This window comes from Sycon ciliatum, chromosome 1 (genome assembly GCF_964019385.1).
Source record: "Sycon ciliatum chromosome 1, ocSycCili1.1, whole genome shotgun sequence".
NCBI lineage: Eukaryota > Metazoa > Porifera > Calcarea > Leucosolenida > Sycettidae > Sycon > Sycon ciliatum.
The window spans coordinates 12,493,985-12,511,307 of NC_088643.1; the positions used below are offsets into that span (position 1 = coordinate 12,493,985).

The 17,323-nt window shown below is 46.8% G+C and overlaps 1 protein-coding gene and 1 long non-coding RNA gene across 2 annotated transcripts in view; both read right to left on the bottom strand.

Moving 5' to 3' along the window:
* The window catches only part of LOC135813675 (protein IWS1 homolog), an 83,675-nt gene that overhangs the window by 49,167 nt on the left and 17,185 nt on the right, over positions 1–17,323 (bottom strand). The window lies entirely within an intron of this gene.
* On the bottom strand, positions 503–6,286 carry LOC135813694 (uncharacterized). Its single transcript, XR_010553091.1, has 3 exons — positions 5,084–6,286; positions 2,601–2,706; positions 503–1,092 (listed from the first exon to the last, which is right to left on the bottom strand). It is a non-coding gene; the product is annotated as an uncharacterized LOC135813694 (long non-coding RNA).

Below are 17,323 nucleotides of genomic sequence, written 5' to 3' on the forward strand. Positions count from 1 at the left end.
AAATAGGAGAAATGAAGAATTTACTATGCTTTTTTGCCTAGGTCATCAAGGCAAAAAAGCATAGCGTAGGGCCCTGAGCTTCCAAGCTCTCTCGTTTCGGACATCAGCTGGACAGAACAATATGTGCGGTAGTGCAGGTTTGATTTCAGCCAGGGGCAGTGTGATACAGCACAGCCAGGGGTAGCGTGATATCCCACAGCACAATGGTATTGTGACATCCCACAGCACAATGGTATTGTGATATCCCACAGCACAATGGTAATGGGATACTCGCCGCTAACATGAGCTCTGCATTGCATGAGTAGCGTCAAGAGTACATATCCCCCGGGGTTATGTACTTTTGGTAGCATGATGCTTGATTAAACGCTTTGGCCGTTGCCTAGCACCTGATCTCGTAACAATACATGCACAATGGGTGGCCACGTATATGACTGCATGTTGTCATAGCAACCTTGGAAACTCGCACAATGCAGTTTACAAAATGGCAGGTTTCACACACGTCCTGAATACTCTGTCAGTCTAAGATGCCTTAAAAATAGAATCGGAAAGATTTGCAACTAAATGAGCAGAGGAAATAGTAGCGGGGTTCGCATACATTTGTCGCGGCCCCCAAAAAACGAGAGAGAGAGAGCTAGACAGACACACAGACACAGTGGAAGAAAGAGACTGTGAGGAGGGGGGGGGGGGGGGGGAGGGAGTTGGTCGTGAAAAAGAAGCCACAAGAGCAGAGTGATACAGCCTGCCACGCCAGAGGCTAAATCAGAATATACATTGATTTGCTGAGGAGAGGACGAGAAGAAGAACATTTCACAACTGCTTGATTCATGCTGCAGGACAACCAGCAAGAGAAAGCGGCAGTTGGTAGATTTGTTTCTGCTGTGCGTCGTCCGTGTGACACATGCACTCAGCGTGATGCGCAAATCAGCTTTCTTGCACTAGCAGCTACGCACCCGGAGAGTGAGTGAGATTCGATCTTTGTACAATCAACTCTGTTGAACTATCCTACCTCCTGCCACCCTGCACCACCAGCTGCAATTGCAAGGCTGCATCGCACATCACAAAGGCGCTCTGCACTGACGTCGACACATCCGTCTAGGGAAGGCAGAAAACATTGACATGAACGCATGATTTACTGAACTCGGATACTGAGCCAATAAATATAATTAAAATAGAAGAAAACAAAAAAAACGAGTTACAATGAGAGTTTCCGGGGTACGATTTTCCGGGGTACGATTTTCCGTGCCAAAATCCATATGGGCGCTACTGATTTTTTTAGGCGTGCTCCATACGGAACCCGTGACTGGCTTTCATACAAACCATGTTTCGTATGAAGATTTTGCGTCATCGGGTGCAGACAGATTTTTCGCGTACAAATATTGTACGAGAAATGTCGATTTTCCGCAGGAAGTTCTGATTTTGGTACAAATTTTCAAGGCTAAAAGGCATAAGGAGGGAATATGACGTGTTCGCGATCGTAACCTGGGCAATGACGACAAAGACATGTTCCGTACTCAGGAACATTTCACTGCTCGAAAATGATATATAAAAATCCTCTACGGATTTTGGCACGAAAAATCGTACTCCGGAACCTCTCTAATAAGCAGTCAGAAAGTGCGATAACAGGGCACAAAACTGACATGTTACTGGGACATTCAACAAGCTAAGACCTAGCTATCACACACCTCCAGTGCGCGAACCAAGTCAACTCGTACACAATACTGTCATGCATGAGGAGTACCGTTAGATATTGGCGTCCGGTTTTGTACAATTCGTTTTGGCAAAGCTTCCCCCTTCAAGTCTTTATCTCTGATATTGCTGAACCACCCAAGTTGGGTGATGTGTTGCTTTGCTGCTTCGAATTGTAGTTGTAGTTATTAACTGGCCCCGTCATGGTCCTGTAACAGTCAGCATTCTGTGGTGCCGTGGGAATTAGCTTGTGCACATTTTCCCTGCGCTCACCTTCCCCTTATTGGTCCTAGCATAACCTTGAACCTTTCAAGCTGGAAGGCTGTTGGTTTGCACACTGGAGGTGTGTGACAGCTAGGTCTCAGGTCGTTGAATGTCTCAGTAACATGTCAGATTTGTGCACTATTATCTGTTATCGCACTTTCTGACTGCTCATTATCTTGTTGCAGTCATGGATAGTATCTTCAGAACTCGTTTCCATGTGATTTCTTCTATTTTACAAGTACTGAATACATGAGTCAAAACTATCCCTGAATAAGTGGGGTATTGTCACAGCAACATATTTTCACATGACATAATATTCTAGCAAACTAAGGGTATGGCCTTTGGGTGTAAAGGTCTACAGTACTGTCGGTTGCCAAAGAACTGAAGAGACGGGGGGGGGGGGGGGGGGGGGGGCAGCCTCCTGGCCTAGACCGTGTGCTTATTTTCATGCATCAAAAGGTCTATGCCGAGTTAAGTCACCGTTCCTTCAATTGTATGCTGTGCTGGGTGAAATCCTAGCCTGGTCGTGCTTCGGCGCTTCGCTCTTCAGCGCCTGACAGTGCTGTTGGTGACAATCAAATCCAGGAGTCGTGAAAATACATCACACGAGTGTAATCAGCTGGTTCAGCTTCAGCTGAACTTGATCTTACCTTGCTACTCGGCTATCAGTTACCATTGCACTGGTTGGTGGACAAACTGCATGATCTGTGTTGGTGATTTCCAGTACTTGAACACTGTCAGGTAGTCCATACTTGCCTGTGATAGCCAGCAAACAATGTGAAGTGTCAGCATAAAAAGAGTATCAACATACCCGTACATAACTGTCATAAATACTCATGACGGTACAAAACATATGTTGGGGGTGGGGTGGATACTGTGATTTCTACTTTGTTTTTCCAAGAACACTTACTATACCAACATTTTTTGAAATAATGTTCGGTTAACATATGAATTACGTATGAGTTAAACCATTGAGTTAAACCGTTGAATTAAACCGTTGTTAACAGTCACGTAACATCGCTCCGCTATTGGCTCTTTGTAACGGGTCGCATGGCCCTCGTTACGTGTGCGCACGATCTTGCTCTCTCTACATACCAAATTATCTCTAATATAAGCACGGTCCTTTATTTTTCAATGTACCTCCGCCCCGTGCTATTAATGGAGACGTTCCTTTATTGGAGACTGTTCCATTATTATTTCTACCTCATTTCAGAGGCATGCTGCCATGCCAAATTCATGTCAGACACACACATTTCAGGGGTTTTTCGCCGGTACAGATAATGAATTTACACAGTGTGCTTATAATGGAGACTGAGCACTTCATTTTTTGAATGCCGCCCCAAGGTGTTCTATTATTGGAGACGTGCTATTATTGGAGACTGTGCTTATATTAGAGATAATACGGTACTGTTGTGTATCATAGACATCACATGCCCGCATGATCTGCGCATGTGCAGATTTCCCGTGCGAACAACAGAGCTTGCTGTCCTTTCCAGTTCCCTTGCCTGCAGACAGCTTTCAAATTCTGACCCACCCTCCTCATCCCATTTCTTACTCTTACACTATACTCCACGTGGATGTTAATTCCAGGCAGGCACAGTGGGTTGCTCAAAGACCATGATTGAGATACGAGAGGTACCTGGTTTAAGTCCTGCCTGGGAGCGGTTTTCCAGCAGCGCTGCAACCCACAGTCAACTGGAAACTTGTGGCCGGGCACAAGGGGTACATGGATGCAGCTAATGGGGTTTCTCGGCACTTGTGCCAGTGGTTGTGAGACTGATCCCCTCACCCCCACCGTTAGGCGCTGCATCTGCCGCTAGGGTTTACTGGGTGTTAGCGGCGTTGTGTTGTGTTGTGTTGGTCCGAGGAAGCTGAGACGCTCCCTCCTTCCTTTATTCCCAATCGAATTCGCCACTTTCACAGAAACTGGGTGACTGCGCCCTACTAGATGGGGATTTGCATGTCAAATGTCACTAAAAGCGCCATTTCATTCTGATAGAAGCACGGATGACCGCGATTGCCCATATCCTGTAGTCTTTCAGACGCTGATTCAACTGGTTTTGGTCCGAGAAAGCTGCGATGCAGCGTTCGGCCCGTATTCCCAATCGAACATATTGATTAAGCGGTCACGTCCTCATGCGAGCACACATCACCTAGTCACCATGACTGCAGGCTACAACTTTCACACCAAGGTTCAACTCGAGTTCAACTCGAGTGACATGAATGCACCCAAGCAGGCTGTTAGCTGTACCCTGCAGGCACGGTGACCAGGTGACTGGTGTGCGCACGAGCACGTGACCGCTTATTCAACCATGTTCGATTGGGAATAAGGGCCGAACTCTGCATCGCAGCCTTCTCGGACCAAAACCAGTCGACTCAGTGTCGAAAAGACTACAACATATGGGCCAATCGCGCTCATCCGTGCTTTTATAAGGACAAAATGGCGCTTTTAGTGACATTTTGCGTACAAATACCCATCCAGCAGGGCGCAGTCACCCAGTTTTGGTGGAAGTGGCGAGTTCGATTGGGAATAAAGAAGGAAGGGAATCTCAGCTTCCTCGGACCAAGACCATTCGACTCAGCACATCGAAGACTACAACTGGTGAAAACTTGATTAACGGCTTAACTTCCCCTAAGTGGATAACCAAGTCATACTTGTTTGAAGTACGTAACTTATTAACAAACTACTGATGATGGCTCTTGGCCGATATGCTCTCAAAACGAATCATGTGGGAATACTCGGTGAATTTGTTTCACCCATAGTCATGATTCCACCCAGCTTGCTACAATCTTGACAGTACAGTAAAAGTTCCCTAATCAGAGGACTTCCGTCTACGCTCAGACGGGAAAAACAAAACTATTCCAAGTTTCGGGAAATTCCCAGTTATAGGCAGTGTCCGATCCCAGCCTTTCCAGATAGGTTGCGATGGTGATGGTGATGGCGGTGGTGATGGCGGTGGTGATGGTGATGGTGGTGATGATGGTGATGTGTGTGTGTGGGGGGGGGGGGGGGGGGGGTTCTACTGTAAACTTGTTTTCAAAACCAACACAAATGATGACATACTAGTAAGCAACTACGACGACGACGACAACGACGATGACGACAACAACAACAACAACAACAACAACGTACCTCTGCTGTCAATGTTATCTATCCTTCTCCGTTCTTGGCTTCTGCTATCTGCACCCACCACTGATACATGGCTGATTATCTCTGCTGTGAAAGCTGTCCTCCGTGCTCAGTTTCTGATCCAGTATGCCGCCAGTGATAACATGTCTTCCAGCTTGACATTTGGCTACCTTGCTTCCATCATCATCACTTCATTGTGGGAAAGTTGCTGGAACGGTTCTGGATACTGAGCGATGAACTCGTCAGGCAAGCTGGCCATCATGATGCCGCCTTTGTACGGCTGCCAGGTTAGGTTGGAGATATCGGCCGTTCCCCTCGTCAACACCGTCGTTGCCAGTTCATTCCAGTGAGCATGTGTACATATCATTGTACGGGTAACAGCAATGAGCAGTTTTTGATTGATCATAAAAATCATGCTCTGCACTGTCCTCACAGACGTCCAGTGAGTCATGCTGCCCAGAATGCAGTTCCAGCGGTGATCATTGATCCGTGTGTCCCACCAATCAAGATCTTCATGGCTCTACAGTCTGGTAGGTTGGATTCAGCGCTGAGAGTTCTTTTGACACTTGAAACACAGTTGCGCTTTCCAACGGCCGTAAGAGAGTCGTCAGCCACTGGCTATGCAACTCTGTTGTTGTTTTGCTGTGTTGTACGGGCGGAGCACAAAGACACAGTTGGTTCTTTGCAGCAAGCCTCTACTTGCTACGTGTGTGACTGTGGCCGCCATTGCATGCCTTTTTTCATAGCTTGCACGTTCCTCAAGAGGCTTCTGCTCCTGGACAATCCTTTCTGCTTTCACTCACTGTAATAATCGCTGGCAACCCTGGCCACGTCATTGGCCACAGAGCTCGCTAGCAGTGGTCGCTCGTCCCCTGTCCGAAATTTCCAGTCCACTGTCGCATACTCTTGGACCATACAGGTACCGAACAGAACTGCACGGATACCGTAGAGAAACCAGACACGTGCGCTATTGTAACGTTAGGCAGATCAGTTAGATCAGTTGACCATCTAGTCACGCACCGCATTTCTATTTGACGTTTGAATGGATGTTCAAATAATATCCAACAGCCTCAATACTCCAGTCTCAGGTCCGTGGTCATCAAAATCATGAGGATCAACACTTGTTTTTCTATAACTGTCTGGCTTTATTCAATCTTTGACCATTATCACTGCCATTGTAGGACCAACCGTTTACTCGATTCATAAATCATCATTATTTTTTAGATTATCGGATCAGTGCTTGGCTTATGCACTCATACCATGCATACTCTGCCAAGGAACCGAAAACGACAAAAAAATACCGGGCTCAGGTCTTTCTTCATACACGCATGCGCCATGGCAACCACGTCCGGAGAGTCGGAGACCCCAGGCCACCTGCCCAGCATCGGCCAAAGGCAAAGCGGCCTCTGGTCCGTCTGGAGACTGCAGTACTATACTGAAGTACCGGACCGTTGACGGTCATCTCCTTCGGATCATTTTTCTAGTGCTGATAGCGAAGAGCATAAATCTATGTGAGCTTGATGCTGAACATTTCGAGCGTTATTTTCGAAAGAGTTGTTTGCCTTCATCAAGTTCGCTCTGTACCTGAGCCACAACTGCTGAACGGCTTGTAGTACGTGACAGTACGTATTATTGCTTGAGAAAAGACAACTCTTTGATCCTAAGAAGTTCTGCAGTAACTCGATGTCGATCGTGCACGGCTGTTCAAAACTCGCGAAAAAGCGACATGAGGCCCCGGGTTCGAGTCCAGGTCAATCAACTGTGTTTTTTCAAATTTTTCGCTGAGAGCCTCAATTTCGCGATCCTCACCCACGTCTCAAACCCATCAATATTGCCTCGCCACGTCGCTCACACACCACTCAGAACACCCAGTCCCGGTGCAGCAGGTGCAAGAGAAAATGCTGACAACTCGATCGCTCGAACGATCTTCTTTCTCCGTTTCGTTTTCCTGTTGGAGCCGTTTCCAGTGTTGAGAGTTTGTTTGTTTTGAAGTCGTAGCGTAGGAGCTGGGTTCACCCGAGGTCGTTTTCCTAAGGCTGCTGCTGCTCTTCGTCCTGTTTTCCTGGGTTAGTTTTTAGTTTTCTGTGCTTGCCTTGCTGGTCTAGTTTCCAATTCTGCACAAATCTTGCTGGACCGACGTACTTTGCCTTAGACCAAGGCGCCTTTGTGATGCCAACTTTGCATTGAATATGGATCAACACGTGCAGTACCTTTCAGCTGTGTGCAGAATTGGTGGGGAGAGATTCTCGTCGCATGCCAAAAAAAACAAGCATGAAGCTCACGAATACTCCGTTGGCATACAGATGTCTTTGAGTGCGATGTCACCAAGGATGAGGCACACATACATCCACGCTACATCTGTAGCCCTTGCCATCAAGTTATTTTACGTAGTGAGGAAAAGGGGTACAGGCACTGTGGTGGTGGCTGTGCAGGCAAACTTGTAGCTTGGGTGGCCCATGCAGAGCCAGACTGTACGTTCTGCAAGAACATGAAAAGTAGCAGCAAGGGTGGGAGGAAACCAAAAAAGAAAAAAATGCCTACATACAGTAGTACACAGCACTCTGCATTGTCTTCGTCGGCTTCCGCGGCCGCGTCAGCTTCCGCAGCCGCGTCAGCAGACGACAGTGCCACATCTACTGGCATTGATCTTGAAAGCATGCAGGTGCTTTTGGACACGGGGTCGCCTTCCTACAAAGCGAGCCAGGTGCTGTCACCTGATCGGTTTCAATTTATTTTCCCTTCTGTTACATGTAGCGTATGCCGGCACGTCGCCGACAATGCACTTACGACGCCTTGCTGTAGCAAGCTAGTTTGTGTGCCATGTGTTTGGGAGCACCTCAGCACTACGCGTACCTGCCCTTCTTGCATGTGTGACATGTATGCATCTGGAATGAGAAAGTTGTCATCATTTGAGCTGGAATGTCTTTCTCATCTGCCAGTGAGGTGTGACAATTACGTGTCCTCTCTTTCTGGCTGCCAGCACAGCATGAAACTGTTCTCATTGCAGACGCATATGAAGGTCTGTCCTTTCAATGCATACAGTGGCCCTGCCTGTGTGACCAGGTCGACTACTGTCGCAGATGTATTGACAGCGTCACCCAGCAAGCTTCGTGGGAAGGCAGCGGAGCATTTGACTACCCACTTGGTACAGTCAAAGTCCACTGATGGTAGGCTAGAGTTACGGACGGGTGGTACCCCTGCTTTGTATGTGCGTACAACGCAAGGTGGCAGTGATGCTGTGTCTGTAAGGCAGATGCAGAGGAGGTCGGCAGAAATCCGACAGGCGAAAGAGGTAGTCTGTGGGGGCACTGTTGGTGTCGGTAAGCAAGATGCCTATGAGCTGCGTAGTATGGGTCAGATAGACCGTGAAAATTTGCTTAAATCTGCCGGTGTGTCTCCTTGTGCACCTTCATCTCATTCTGCCCTTGCTTTAAAAGCAGATCTGCACATGCCTTGGAACCAGCTGAGGAAACTGCGGAGGTGGCTCAAGTCCTTTGGGTGTGAGATTGAGTCGGAGAACACCATGCGGCAGCAGCTTGCGGCAGAGGTACCTGCATTTTATGCTTCCGAAATGTGCCCTTTCACTCTTCCGGGTGGTGATGTAGTTTCGTCACCAATGGTTGTGGCATGCAACCTCACAGAGATTGTCCTTTTCTTCTTGGACCAGTACGAGGAGGCTGGTATGCTTACCGACCATGGTGTTATCCCGCAGGATGAGATTTGGGTGAAGTTAGGGGGAGATCATGGGGGCGGGTCTTTCAAATTATCCTTCCAGGTTTGCAACATCCCTCACCCAAATGCTGTGAAAAACACCATCCCTATCCTTGTGTTCAATGCAAAAGATACCCCGGGCAACCTTTCCACTGCTTTTGCGTCACTTGTACAACACATTGACAGCCTTGCTGCAACCACATGGCAGAACAAGTCGTTTCGCCTTATTTTGTTTGGCGACTACGAGTTTCAAACGACTGTTTATGGCCTGTCAGGATCTGCAGGAGTGCATCCGTGTCTGCACTGCTTGAGTACAAAGCAACAGATACAACAGTGCCCCGCTGATTGGGAGCAGCAGCCAGAGCCACGCACGCTCGACACACTCTCACTTCACCATGGCCAATTTATGGCTGACGGTGGGCGCTTATCCAAAGCAAAGCATTTCTACAATGCCATACGTCCTGCCATGCTCTCTGTTCCTATTGATCATGTGTGCCTGCCAGCCTTACATCTTGATCTCGGAATCTATTTATGGGTCTTTGACTCCTTTGTCAAGGAGTGTAAGCATATTGATTTGAAAATGGCATGCGAGGTAGAAGTGAGTGAGGCAGATTCAGCTGCCTTTAAAAAGCTGATAGAAGATCAGAAAGAATGTAAGAAAAAAAGATTAGAACTGGAAGAAAAATCTAGTCAGCTTGCTGTCTTGACTGGCCAGATGCAATGGGTTGCTCTCCATTTTGGCAATCCGGAGCAGCAAAACAACCTCCAGGCTTTGGTTGGTAACCTCCAGCATGCTGCCACGCAAATGCAGCAGCAGGTCACAGCTCTGCAGGGTGACATAAGAAAACACGAGCAGACCCTCACAAATGCAAAGCTCGACAACGGGCCTTGCAACCAGTATGTTGAGGCTGCTTTACAAAAGCACAACATCTGCCGGCAAGTGTACCATGGGGGTTCATTTATTGGCAACCATGTCCACCACGCGCTTACAGACTCCGTCATCACTGACTTGACCTCATTCATTGCAGTTGTTGAGAAGCGTGCACCCTCTCTGGCTGCTGATGCTTCAGCTGTATCCAGCAGATACAAGCTGTTGTTCCAACAATACGCAAAGTGTCACGTCGCATTTTCCGGAACTTCAGCAGTCTCAGCAGAAGTTTGCGACCAGCTGCAGAGCGATATCGACAAGTTTATGGTGTCAGTTCGTAGGGAGATTGTTCCTCGTAGCCTTGGCCGGGTTACTCCAAAGCTGCACCTTTTGGAGTGTCATGTAGTTCCGTTCATGCGGAAGTTCAAAGTAGGTCTTGGGTTGCTTGCTGAGCATGGGGCAGAATCCATTCACAAAGAGTTCAACACCCTTCTTCTCCGTCATGGTGGCATTGTAGATCCTCTACAAAGGCTTCGAGTCACTGTCCAGCAGCACCTTATCGCAGCTCTCCCCAGTTTACGACCTCTGGTCCCAGCTCCTCGCAAACGAAGTAGAAAGGAACAGTCCTGAAATACTTTGTTTGCTCAGTTCAATTTTCAGTGTAGTGCGTTGATCGCGGGTGGTTGGTGGGTGAGTTGGCGTCAGTTCAAGTAAACGAACTGCCTCCAGCTTGCTCGTGAGTAAAGAGCAGAAAACTAACAACGAACTGGACCACCTGCTATCGTCAGCAAAGGAGAACAGCTACAGCCAGGTAATGTATCCATTATCTTTCTCTATCGTTATTATTTTATTCAAATCAGCTTCACAGTTTGGCGATTTCGCTGCATCTCTCATTGATTTGGCATCAGTTCGATCTCACAAACTGTTCACAGCTGGCCGGCAAGACGACGCGCGAGGCCAGACAACACAGGTACACCGAACAGGGCCGACTATTATCAGGAGAGAATAAAACAATTCCTTCAAACTTCATCTTCTCACTCGATGGATTTTGAAAAATTCCTGTTCGAAGGTACGATCGCTTGGCCACGCTACCCCACGCGTACATGTTACCATGGGATTCTGACGTACAGTACGCGCGTGCATACAGCGCGTGCAGTGCAAAAAAATCGACGCCATTTTGCCTGATGTCGCACTCGAAACAGCCGTGCGTGATCAGTCCGCAGTGCGAGTGAACTGTGGTCACGCGGACAGGCAGGAGTGTGAACAATGGCAGACAGGGTGCGCTATAACATAGCCTTCTTACTTTCCAATCTAGATGCATCCTTGATCTTGGAACTCTTGCTGGAGAATGATGTGCTGGACGTAGATGAATATGATACTGCCTCTAGCAAGGAAAACGTGAAGTCTGATCTGACAAAGTACGTGGTGAGGCTGATGCTGAAGAAAACGGAGGAACAGGTGGATTCGTTCCTGAAGCTGATTCAACACAGCCAACCCGATGTTGCTAAACATGTCGCCAACACCATGGCAAAGCGACGCGATGCAACTGCCAATGGGGGAACTGACCGTCCGACGAAGCCAATGTCGGCAGATCGTGAGTCAACACTTGGCTCGTCCTCCGGTAAGTGTTTACATACACTTGAAGTAGAAGATGATCCAGACTGTTCTACACACAAAATGCCACTTTGCTCTGTACATGTCACTCAGGTACACTATCACAACAAAGATAATCTGGCGTTATCAGGTGGGGCGTCACTCAGGCATTGTTTGCCAAGTAAGAAAATTCAGAAATAAAACGAACACAAAGGAACACACTTAGGGCGCGTTCGAATTGTCACTCTTTGACTTTTTGAATAGTTTCGTTTTTCTGAAGAGGTGGCCTTATTGGCCTCTTCAGAAAAACGAAGCTCCTCCAAACTCCTCGAAATTCCACCTCATCCGATGGGAGAGGTGGATTAGTTCCGAAGAGTTTGGAATAGATGCGTCACGTAGTACGTAGAGATGGTCGAGCTGATCGGACGTCATCATCGCCATGACAATTCCACTGAAAAACTCTAAAATGATAGAAACCGTTCTAATGGGACACTTCAACTAATCTCTTTATAAAATTTGTTTGAACAGTTGATGAAGACAATTCGAACGCGCCCTTAGCTTATCGGCTAATTTTGTTGTTGTGAACCTTGGAAGGCAAAGTCAGTTTACCAATACCTTCAGTATGTGTCTATCACTGACCCGTGCACAGTGGACAGACAGTAGGTAGGTAGGTAGGTGGGTAGGTGTGTAGGTAGGTGGGTGGGTGGGTGGATATGTAGGTAGGTGGCAGTGTCTGCTCCAGGATTGTAGGACAGCCGGGTACACGTGTACCTGGCGCAACCATTTCAACCGGGTCCGAGCCGGGTACACATGTACCTGGCGCTGTCTCACCAGCCGAGTCGCAACAGGTCAAGGCATTTTACAAGTAACCTAGGAAAAGCCGGATTTGGTCTGTAATACAATCCCAGGAAGAGATACAGCTTGGCGGCATTGGTGGGATACTGTGTTACTCCACCCGAATATTCACAAGTAATTCACAAGCACACGTGTATACAGGTATACAGGTATTTTATTTATTCCACATCCCATAGCATGTAGTTTCCAATCAAAGAGGAGCGGGTGGAAGCCAACCACGGGTGAGAAACATAAAGAAAATATATTAATAAAAAGGAAAGGTGCATGCGTTCACAGTACACACTGCACTGGTACGGCAACTGGTGTATGTATCACTACGGGATCGTGTTTTATTGAGAATAGGAACCGTACACTGTTCAGCAAGCCTGCTCAGACCAAGACCATACAAGTTAGAGTACAGAATGCTACAGGTTCTGAGATTTTATTCTGTTCACGAGCTTCTATAAATATAAAGAGTTGTTTTCTTTGGAAATATCCACACAAGTCACTATCTACTTATACGATGTAGTAGAGAGCACTCTTCCAACATTGGGGAAAGTGTATTACGGTGCTAGTTCACCTGGGAATATGGAACGAAGGTCAGTGTCTCCGGCCCGCAGACCAACAGCATTTGGCACAGTGACCAGAATACTTCACGTCGTAAACAGTTTGATTCCGGGCCGTACATCCTTTTAAAGAAAGAGAGAGTTTCAAAACTGTGACCGCAATAGGTTTTCGGTGACCGGCTGATCTTTCCTAAGTATTAGTTTATCCCAAGATCGTTTGCATCCAGAGATGTGCACCTACTGGTCATTGTACTTAGGCATACCACAGACCCAAAGCACAGACATATCAGGATAACGGAGTACTCAGGTCTGGTATAGAAAGATTTGAGAAGCAAAAAGTAAAACTAAGAAAAAACTACAAAAGCCAAACCCGGGTCAAACAGACAATTTTGCTTGACCGGTAGCGGAGCTCCTATAAACAAAGCCTATTAAAGCTACAGTAAAACCTGTCAAGGCGACCACTCGGATAAGGCGACCACTCAGATAAGGCGACCACCTGTCAAGGTGACCACTCGGATAAGGCGACCACCTTTCAAGGCGACCACTCGGATAAGACGACCACCTGTCAAGGTGACCACTCGTATAAGGTGACCACCTGTCCCAGATGAACACTGCAGCCAGGACCAAGGAATGCTATTTCCAGTCAAATAACATTGGATACGGAGACCACCTGGTTCCAGAGACCACGTTCTCTTGAGCGGTAGACAGGTTAGACAGGTTTCACTGTACATGTACTGGATCTCAGCTGATACAAAACACTCACCAGCTACTAGCCAAGCTGATACAAAACATTCACCAGCTACTAGCCAAGCTGATACAAAACACTCACCAGCTACTAGCCAAGCTGATACAAAACACTCACCAGCTACTAGCCAAGCTGATACAAAACACTCACCAGCTCCTAGCCAAGCTGATACAAAACACTCACCAGCTACTAGCCAAGCTGATACAAAACACTCACCAGCTACTAGCCAAGCTGATACAAAACACTCACCAGCTACTAGCCAAGCTGATACAAAACACTCACCAGCCACTAGCCAAGCTGGCAAACCTACACTAGCTGAAGTCCAAAGACAGCACCGGGCTGGGAAGAGGAGGGTCGAGCATGCAGCAGCAAGCAGAGAAAGAATAGAGGCCAGCAGGATCGAGCAGCACATTGGGCTGCAGAAAGTAAATACAATGAAAGAAGCCAATCAAAAAGCCAATGAGACAACTGAGACTCAGATAGTGGTGAAGAGATATGTGGTAATGAAGAGTACAGGCAACACATTGAAGAGCACCAGCAAGAGGTTGGCTTAGCCTAGTATAAGGTCACACATTTTTACTTCTATGTTTCTCGTCACCTGTGCGCACACGATTCAGGAGTCTGGAAGAAAAAAAAGACTGTGCTGCACTGTGGGGACCAGCATATGCACATATGCACCCTGGCCTGGCCTGCACGACACATGATGCGAGGTCAAAAGGTCGCTGCATGCAGTTTTTGTTGTGCAATCTAGCTGCACGTGCACAGCAGCTCCTAACATGTACTAGTTGGGGTCATTATTTTTTCCCACCTCTGGCCACACCGTTCTTTTTCTATGTTTCGCGTCACCTTATTCGATGAAATCTATGAGGGAGGGCGAAAAAAATAAAAATGCCATCCAAAAAAAACAGTGTACGTGCATTGCATTTGTGTACAGTGGAGCTAAAAAAAGGCCCGGCACTGTTCATAATATAATTATATTCATTCACACATGCACACATACATACATGAGTGTAATTTCAATACAATGAATGTAGCAAAGTAAGTTCATTGCGCAATGCAATCTCTACTGATTGGTAATAACTGGCCAAACTCTGTCAGCATTATCAGCATGCTTGTGGTCCAAACACAGGCGGCATGATGATTGCGTGACTTGCGGTCCAGCTTACACACACAACTACATGTACATGCATGTGAGCTGAGTACAATCGTGCGACAAATAGAACAAAATTAATGATGCCAACATAATAGTTACAATGCAACAATGATGTACTTTTTTTTCTTTTTTTTGGAACTCCGACTGTGAAATACATGCACGCGCAGGGGACGTGAAACATAGATAAAAAAAAACGGTGTGGCCTCTCGCATACGATTTTCGACTTTCGGGTGACGAGAAACAGCAATAAAAGCGTGTGGCCAAATGTTCAAAAGGAAAGTAAAGAGAAGTGCACCAATGTTATGGAGATTGATGAGAAAGTTTGCTAGTGGCATGTGACAGTTTGGCTATACATCATGTGATAGTGAATGTGCAGAGAGTACAAAAATGATGAGAGGTACATATAATATGTATACAGGGTCACGACAGATTTCTACTCGTACAGACTCTACGTTCACTGTAGTTCTGTTCTCTACTTGTTATCTTGGTAGATGCTACCATGACAACGGCTGGACAACAGACAACACAACAATCAGTCCACACAGAGGGAGGTAGTGAGACTGATCAACAACTGTCCTCCAGCAGTAGACATACAGCAACAGACAAACAAGCAACATCAGCTTTAGCAACAACCAGTGCAACTAGTATGGGTACACCAAGGAGTACTAGACTAACTACAGCTCAGGTTTCAAAAACATCATCACATTCAAGCAACTCATCTCTACCAGACCTGGACGACCACTTCACTGGCAGGGATGACATTGTTACAGAGATCAGTCACAACATTCTCACAACAAAGTCCAAGTCATCATCTACACGAGTGCAGAGTCTTGCGGCACCAGCAGGTTTTGGTAAGACGTCCGTAGCCATTGCTGTTGGACATGCATGTCGCAATGCTGGTTGTCGTGTGGAGTTCTTTGATTTACGCGGTGTAGCTGGTGTTGACGCTGTCCAGGCAATGATTCAAAGCCGACTCGAAACAAATCCTGTTTCATCTGAAACTACTGGCAAGACAACAAAATCAACTGATGGCATGGATGATCATGGTAGCAAACAAAGCATGCTAGTCATTCTGGACAATGCCGAGGATGCTATCCAGGCCAATGCGGATAAGGATTTCCAACTACAAGATGTCATCCAGCGACTACTACGACTACAACACAGCGTCCATGTCCTACTGACAAGTCGTGTTTACTTTGACCTACACGTTGCCCAGTTTAAACTACAACAACACCGTCTTGATGGTCTGACAAAGGTTTGTGCTGTTCGTCTTCTCCATGGTCTATGTGTTGAAGGTAGTGTGAGCATTGAAGATGCACAGAGGTTAGTGGATCATTGTGGAAATGTTCCACTTGCTGTACGCATTACAGCTGGTCTTCTACAAGGTGATCAATTAACTCCAACCATGTTGCTGGCGGTGTTCAAGAAGATTGGTCTTGATGTGTTCAACGACGATGGTCTGAAACCGAATCATCGAATCCTGAAGCTGTTGACAATAGCATACAACAGATTACAACGGGATGACAAGGAATCATTCCATGCTCTAGCTCAACTACGCTCCTCGTTCTCATCTGATTGCGCTTGTGTGATGGTGGGTTTGCCTGCAACTGATGCCAATGTGGTTCATCTTGTACGTTTTTATCCTCTGATCAAGATTTGTTTCCTGTATTACAATTCGTATTTGAAACGCTACTCTTTGCAACCATTCGTCGCTGAATTTGGCCGTTACCAATGCCCAGAAGACAAGCAACCCATGTACCAACGGCGAATGTGCAAGCATTTCCTTGGCTTTGTGAAGGAAGTTGATGACTGTAGAGGTTGTGGTGCAGAAAAAGCAATGTATTGGAGTCACCAACTGGTTCAGGAAGCCGTGAACATCGAGAATGCGTTGTCGGTTGTTGATCTGCTGTCTGATGATGAACTTCTTCCTTTCTCTAGATTAGCAACGTGTATTGGTTTGTTTGCAGCTTTGTTTGGGACAGCGACAGTTGTTGCAGAGTTCGGTGACAGGGTTCAACGATTGGACAAGGCACCGCTATCCGTTCAAGTTGGCAGCCTTTATGCCTCGGTCTGTTGTAGGACTCCCTGTGCAGGCGAGGCAGCAGATTCTGACACCATTTTTGACTATTTGGATCTGAAAGCCCAAAAGCTTCTTCTGAAATGCAACCAGGAACTGACAGGAAATCAATTACAGCTGCAGCTAATTTTGATACAACTTTCATTGGAGTCATGCAGGACAAACATATCTCTGACCATGGGCTGCAGGAAAAGACAAGCTGAGCTCAGCCAGGAAACACTATCCCGTCTTCAGGTGGTGTACCAGCGTGTTACAACAACACTAGGAATGGGTCTTGCAACAGGTCTCACTGAATATGCCCTGAAACTCATTCAACTGTGTTGTTCCACTCTGCTAAACAAGGATATACCCAATGTACAGGTGGTAGAAGACCTTGCAGAGAGAGTGATGTCATCACACTTCCTATCACAAGATGGTGCAGTCACGTCATGTGCTACAATGTACAACGTTCTGCAACAGTGCATTCGTGTGATCCTGGGCAAGGTCATGTCAAGTTCCTGTAGCAGTGAGTGGATTATTTCACCATCATTGGTTACAACACTGGGTATACCACAGTGCAAGTGGAAACATGTACCAACTGCTATCAGGCGCTCGGTCAATGTCAATGACGACTATACCACTGTGTCTGCTTTTCGGATACAACTGTACCTGCACTCCATGGATAATGACACAGTTACCACACTACTGTACATGTAC